Raw genomic sequence first — 7,390 nt, forward strand, 5'->3', positions numbered from 1 at the left:
CGGAACTCTTCCATTGTTGTCGGAATTCTGCTGATGTTTAAAAATGCTTCCGAACTCTTCCATTCTTCTCGGAATTCCGCTGATGTTTAAAAATGCTTCGGAACACTACAATTGTTCTCGGAATTCCGCTGAAGTTTAAAAATGCTTCGGAACTCTTCCATTGTTTTCGGAATTCCGCTGACGTTTAAAAATGATTCTGAATGCTTCCATTGTTCTTGGAATTCCACTGACGTTTTAAAATTCTTCGGAACTGTTCCATTATTCTCGTAATTCCGCTGACATATAAAAATGCTTTGGAACTCTTCCATTGTTCTTCGAATTCCATGGAAGTTTAAAAATGCTTCGGAACTCTTCCATTGTTCTCAGAATTCCGCTGAAGTTTAAAAATGATTCGGAACTCTTCCATTGTTCTCGGAATTCCGCTGACGTGTAAAAATGCTTCGGAACTCTACCATTGTTCTCGGAATTCCGCTAACGTGTGAAAATGCTTCAGAACTCTTCCATTGTTCTCGGAATTCCGCTGACATTAAAAAATGTTTCAGAACACTCCCATTGTTCTCGGAATTCCGCTGAAGTTTAAAAATGCTTCGGAACTCTTCCATTGTTCTATGTATTCCGCTGAAGTTTAAAAATGCTTCGGACCTCTTCCATTGTTCTCGGAATTTTGCTGTCGTTTAAAAATGCTTTGGAACTCTTCCATTGTTCTTGGAATTCTGCTGGCGTTTAAAAATGGTTCCGAACTCTTCCATTGTTCTCGGAATTCTGCTGACGTTTAAAAATGGTTCGGAACTCTTCAATTGTTCTCTGGATTCTGCTGTAGTGTAAAAATGCTTTGGAACTCTTCCATTGTTCTCGGAATTCTGCTGAAGTTTAAAAATGCTTTTGAACTTTTCCATTGCTCTCGGAATTCTGCTGAAGTTTAAAAATGCTTTGAAACTCTTCCATTTTTCTCGGAATTCTGCTGAAGTTTAAAAATGCTTCAGAAATCTTCCATTGTTCTCGGAATTCCACTGATATTTAAAAATGCTTTGGAACTATTCCATTGTTCTCGCAATTCTGCTGACGTTTATAAATGCTTTGGAACCCTTCCGTTGTTCTCGGAATTCTGCTGATGTTTAAAAATGGTTCGGAACACTTCCATTGTTCTCAGAATTCTGCTGTATTTTAAAAATGCTTCGGAACTCTTCCATTGTTCTCAGTATTCCACTGAAGTTTAAAAATGCTTCGGGACTCATCAATTGTTCTCGGAATTCCACTGAAGATTTGAAATCCTTCAGAACACTTACATTATTCTCGGAATTCCGCTGACGTTTAAAAATGCTTCGGAACTCTTCCATTGTTCTCGGAATTCCGTTGAAGTTTAAAAATGCATCGCAACTCTTCGATTTTTCTCGGAATTCTGCTGACGTTTAAAAATGCTTCTGAACTCTTCCATTATTCTCGAAATTCTGCTGATGTTTAAAAATGCTTCGGAACTCCTCCAATGTTATCGGAATTCCGCTGACATTTAAAAATGCTTCGGAACTCTTCCATTGTTCTCGGAATTCCGCTGAAGTTTAAAAATGCTTTGGAAGTCTTCCATTATTTTCAGAATTCCGCTGAAGTTTAAAAATGCGTCGGAACTCTTCCATTGTTCTCAGAATTCCGCTGAAGTTTAAAAATGCTTCGGAACTCTTCCATTGTTCTCGAAATTCTGCTGATGTTTAAAAATGCTTCGGAACTCCTCCATTGTTCACGGAATTGCGCTGACGTTTAAAAATGCTTCGGAACTCTTCCATTGTTTTCGGAATTTTGCTGAAGTTTAAAAATGCGTCGGAACTCTTCCATTGTTCTCAGAATTCCGCTGATGTGTAATAATGCTTCGGAACTCTACCATTGTTCTCGGAATTCCGCTGAAAGTAAAAATGCTTTGGCACTCTTCCATTGTTCTCGGAATTCCGTTGACATTCAAAAATGCTTTGGAACTCTTCCATTGTTCTCGGAATTCCTCTGACGTTTAAAAATGCTTCGGAATACTCCCATTATTCTTGGAATTCTGCTGACGTTTAAAAATGGTTCGGAACTCTTCCCTTGGTCTCGGAATTCTGCTGGCGTTTAAAAATGGTTCCGAACTCTTCCATTGTTCTCGGAGTTCTGCTGACGTTTAAAAATGGTTTGGAACTCTTCAATTGTTCTCAGAATTCTGCTTTAGTTTAAAAATGCTTTGGATCTCTTCCATTGTTCTCGGAATTCCGCTGAAGTTTAAAAATGCTTTTGAACTTTTCCATTGTACTCAGAGTTCTGCTGAAGATTAAAAATGGTTTGGAACTCTTCCATTGTTCTCGGAATTCTGCTGAAGTTTAAAAATGCTTCGGAACTAATCCATTGTTCTCAGAATTCTGCTGACGTTTATAAATCCTTTGGAACTCTTCCATTGTTCTTGAAATTCTGCTGATGTTTAAAAATGGTTTGGAACTCTTCCATTTTTCTCAGAATTCTGCTGTAGTTTAAAAATGCTTCGGAACTCTTCCATTGTTCTCGGAATTCTGCTGATGTTTAAAAATGCTTCCGAATTCTTCCATTGTTCTCGGAATTCTGCTGAAGTTTAAAAATGCTTTGGAACTATTCCATTGTTCTCGGAATTCTGCTGACGTTTATAAATGCTTTGGAACTCTTCCATTGTTCTTGAAATTCTGCTGATGTTTAAAAATGGTTTGGAACTCTTCCATTGTTCTCGGAATTCCGCTGACATTAAAAAATGCTTCAGAACACTACCATTGTTCTCGGAATTCTGCTGAAGTTTAAAAATGCTTCGGACCTCTTCCATTGTTCTCGGAATTTTGCTGACGTTTAAAAATGCTTTGGAACTCTTCCATTGTTCTTGGAATTCTGCTGGCGTTTAAAAATGGTTCCGAACTCTTCCATTGTTCTCGGAATTCTGCTGACGTTTAACAATGGTTTGGAACTCTTCAATTGTTCTCGGAATTCTGCTGTAGTTTAAAAATGCTTTGGAACTATTCCATTGTTCTCGGAATTCTGCTGAAGTTTAAAAAAGCTTTTGAACTTTTCCATTGCTCTCGGAATTCTGCTGAAGTTTAAAAATGCTTTGAAACTCTTCCATTTTTCTTGGAATTCTGCTGAAGTTTAAAAATGCTTCAGAAATCTTCCATTGTTCTCGGAATTCCACTGATATTTAAAAATGCTTCGGAACTATTCCATTGTTCTCGCAATTCTGCTGACATTTATAAATGCTTTGGAACCCTTCCGTTGTTCTCGGAATTCTGCTGATGTTTAAAAATGGTTCGGAACTCTTCCATTGTTCTCAGAATTCTGCTGTATTTTAAAAATGCTTCGGAACTCTTCCATTGTTCTTGGAATTCTGCTGATGTTTAAAAATGCTTCAGAATTCTTCCAGTGTTCTCGGAATTCTGCTGAAGTTTAAAAATGCTTTGTTACTTTTTCATTGTTCTCGGAATTCCGCTGACGTTTAAAAATGCTTCGGAACTCTTCCATTGTTCTCAGTATTCCACTGAAGTTTAAAAATGCTTCGGGACTCATCAATTGTTCTCGGAATTCCACTGAAGTTTTGAAATCCTTCAGAACTCTTACATTATTCTTGGAATTCCGCTGACGTTTAAAAATGCTTCGGAACTCTTCCATTGTTCTCGGAATTCTGTTGAAGTTTAAAAATGCTTCGCAACTCTTCGATTTTTCTCGGAATTCTGCTGACGTTTAAAAATGCTTCTGAACTCTTCCATTGTTCTCGAAATTCTGCTGATGTTTAAAAATGCTTCGGAACTCCTCCAATGTTCTCGGAATTCCGCTGACGTTTAAAAATGCTTCGGAACACTACAATTGTTCTCGGAATTCCGCTGAAGTTTAAAAATGCTTCGGAACTCTTCCATTGTTTTCGGAATTCCGCTGACGTTTAAAAATGATTCTGAATGCTTCCATTGTTCTTGGAATTCCACTGACGTTTTAAAATTCTTCGGAACTGTTCCATTATTCTCGTAATTCCGCTGACATATAAAAATGCTTTGGAACTCTTCCATTGTTCTTCGAATTCCATGGAAGTTTAAAAATGCTTCGGAACTCTTCCATTGTTCTCAGAATTCCGCTGAAGTTTAAAAATGATTCGGAACTCTTCCATTGTTCTCGGAATTCCGCTGACGTGTAAAAATGCTTCGGAACTCTACCATTGTTCTCGGAATTCCGCTAACGTGTGAAAATGCTTCAGAACTCTTCCATTGTTCTCGGAATTCCGCTGACATTAAAAAATGTTTCAGAACACTCCCATTGTTCTCGGAATTCCGCTGAAGTTTAAAAATGCTTCGGAACTCTTCCATTGTTCTATGTATTCCGCTGAAGTTTAAAAATGCTTCGGACCTCTTCCATTGTTCTCGGAATTTTGCTGTCGTTTAAAAATGCTTTGGAACTCTTCCATTGTTCTTGGAATTCTGCTGGCGTTTAAAAATGGTTCCGAACTCTTCCATTGTTCTCGGAATTCTGCTGACGTTTAAAAATGGTTCGGAACTCTTCAATTGTTCTCTGGATTCTGCTGTAGTGTAAAAATGCTTTGGAACTCTTCCATTGTTCTCGGAATTCTGCTGAAGTTTAAAAATGCTTTTGAACTTTTCCATTGCTCTCGGAATTCTGCTGAAGTTTAAAAATGCTTTGAAACTCTTCCATTTTTCTCGGAATTCTGCTGAAGTTTAAAAATGCTTCAGAAATCTTCCATTGTTCTCGGAATTCCACTGATATTTAAAAATGCTTTGGAACTATTCCATTGTTCTCGCAATTCTGCTGACGTTTATAAATGCTTTGGAACTCTTTCATTGTTCGCGGAATTCTGCTGATGTTTAAAAATGCTTCTAAACTCCTCCATTGTTCTCGGAATTCCGCTGACGTTTAAAAATGCTTCGGAACTCTTCCATTGTTTTCGGTATTCCGCTGAAGTTTAAAAATGCGTCGGAATTCTTCCATTGTTCTCAGAATTCCGCTGATGTGTAAAAATGCTTCGGAACTCTACCATTGTTCTCGGAATTCCGCGGAAAGTAAAAATGCTTCGGCACTCTTCCATTGTTCTCGGAATGCCGCTGACATTCAAAAATGCTTATGAACTCTTCCATTTTTCTCGGTATTCCGCTGAAGTTTAAAAATGCTTCGGACCTCTTCCATTGATCTCGGAATTTTGCTGATGTTTAAAAATGCTTCGGAACTCTTCCATTGTTCTCGGAATTCTGCTGGCGTTTAAAAATGTTTCCGAACTCTTCCATTGTTCTCGGAATTCCGCTGACATTTAAAAATGCTTTGGAACTCTTTCATTGTTCTCGGAATTCTGCTGACGTTTAAAAATGCTTCTGAACTCTTCCATTGTTCTCGGAATTCTGCTGATGTTTAAAAATGGTTCGGTACTCTTCCATTGTTCTTGGAATTCCGCTGAATTTTTAAAATGCTTCGGAACTCTTCCATTGTTTTCGGAATTCCGCTGAAGTTTAAAAATGCTTCGGAACTCTTCCATTGTTCTCAGAATTCCGCTGAAGTTTAAAAATGCTTCGGAACTCTTCCATTGTTCTCGGAATTCCGCTGACATTCAAAAATGCTTCGGAACTCTTCCATTGTTCTCGGAATTCCTCTGATTTTTAAAATGCTTCAGAACACTCCCATTGTTCTCGGAATTCCGCTGAAGTTTAAAAATGCTTCGGAACTCTTCCATTGTTCTATGTATTCCGCTGAAGTTTAAAAATGCTTCGGACCTCTTCCATTGTTCTCGGAATTTTGCTGATGTTTAAAAATGCTTCGGAACTCTTCCATTGTTCTCAGAATTCCGCTGAAGTTTAAAAATGATTCGGAACTCTTCCATTGTTCTCGGAATTCCGCTGATGTGTAAAAATGCTTCGGAACTCTACAATTGTTCTCGGAATTCCGCTGACATTCAAAAATGCTTCAGAACACTCCCTTTGTTCTCGGAATTCCGCTGAAGTTTAAAAATGCTTCGGAACTCTTCCATTGTTCTATGTATTCCGCTGAAGTTTAAAAATGCTTCGGACCTCTTCCATTGTTCTCGGAATTTTGCTGACGTTTAAAAATGCTTTGGAACTATTCCATTGTTCTCGGAATTCTGCTGGCGTTTAAAAATGGTTCCGAACTCTTCCATTGTTCTCGGAATTCTGCTGACGTTTAAAAATGGTTTGGAACTCTTCAATTGTTCTCTGGATTCTGCTGTAGTTTAAAAATGGTTTGGAACTCTTCCATTGTTCTCGGAATTCCACTGAAGTTTAAAAATGCTTTTGAACTTTTCCATTGCTCTCGGAATTCTGCTGAAGTTTAAAAATGCTTCAGAATTCTTCCAGTGTTCTCGGAATTCTGCTGAAGTTTAAAAATGCTTCGGTACTTTTTCATTGTTCTCGGAATTCTGCTGACGTTTAAAAATGCTTCGGAACTCTTCCATTGTTCTCAGTATTCCACTGAAGTTTAAAAATGGTTCGGGACTCATCAATTGTTCTCGGAATTTCACTGAAGTTTTGAAATCCTTCAGAACTCTTACATTATTCTCGGAATTTCGCTGATGTTTAAAAATGCTTCGGAACTCTTCCATTGTTCTCGGAATTCCGTTGAAGTTTAAAAATGCTTCGCAACTCTTCGAATTTTCTCGGAATTCTGCTGACGTTTAAAAATGCTTCTGAACTCTTCCATTGTTCTCGAAATTCTGCTGATGTTTAAAAATGCTTCTAAACTCCTCCATTGTTCTCGGAATTCCGCTGACGTTTAAAAATGCTTCGGAACTCTTCCATTGTTTTCGGAATTCGGCTGAAGTTTAAAAATGCGTCGGAACTCTTCCATTGTTCTCAGAATTCCGCTGATGTGTAAAAATGCTTCGGAACTCTACCATTGTTCTCGGAATTCCGCGGAAAGTAAAAATTCTTCGGCACTCTTCCATTGTTCTCGGAATGCCGCTGACATTCAAAAATGCTTATGAACTCTTCCATTGTTCTCGGAATAACTCTGACGTTTAAAAATGGTTCGGAATACTCCCATTATTCTTGGAATTCTGCTGACGTTTAAAAATTGTTCGGAACTCTTCCCTTGTTCTCGGAATTATGCTGGCGTTTAAAAATGGTTCCGAACTCTTCCATTGTTCTCGGAACTCTGCTGACGTTTAAAAATGGTTTGGAACTCTTCAATTGTTCTCAGAATTCTGCTTTAGTTTAAAAATGCTTTGGATCTCTTCCATTGTTCTCGGAATTCCGCTGAAGTTTAAAAATGCTTTTGAACTTTTCCATTGTACTCGGAGTTCTGCTGAAGATTAAAAATGGTTTGGAACTCTTCCATTGTTCTCGAAATTCTGCTGAAGTTTAAAAATGCTTCGGAACTATTCCATTGTTCTCGGAATTCTGCTGACGTTTATAAA

The sequence above is a fragment of the Phyllobates terribilis genome, unplaced genomic scaffold, assembly GCF_046119375.1.
Source record: "Phyllobates terribilis strain yellow unplaced genomic scaffold, ASM4611937v1 Scaffold_20__1_contigs__length_20440879, whole genome shotgun sequence".
NCBI classification, from domain to species: Eukaryota; Metazoa; Chordata; class Amphibia; order Anura; family Dendrobatidae; genus Phyllobates; species Phyllobates terribilis.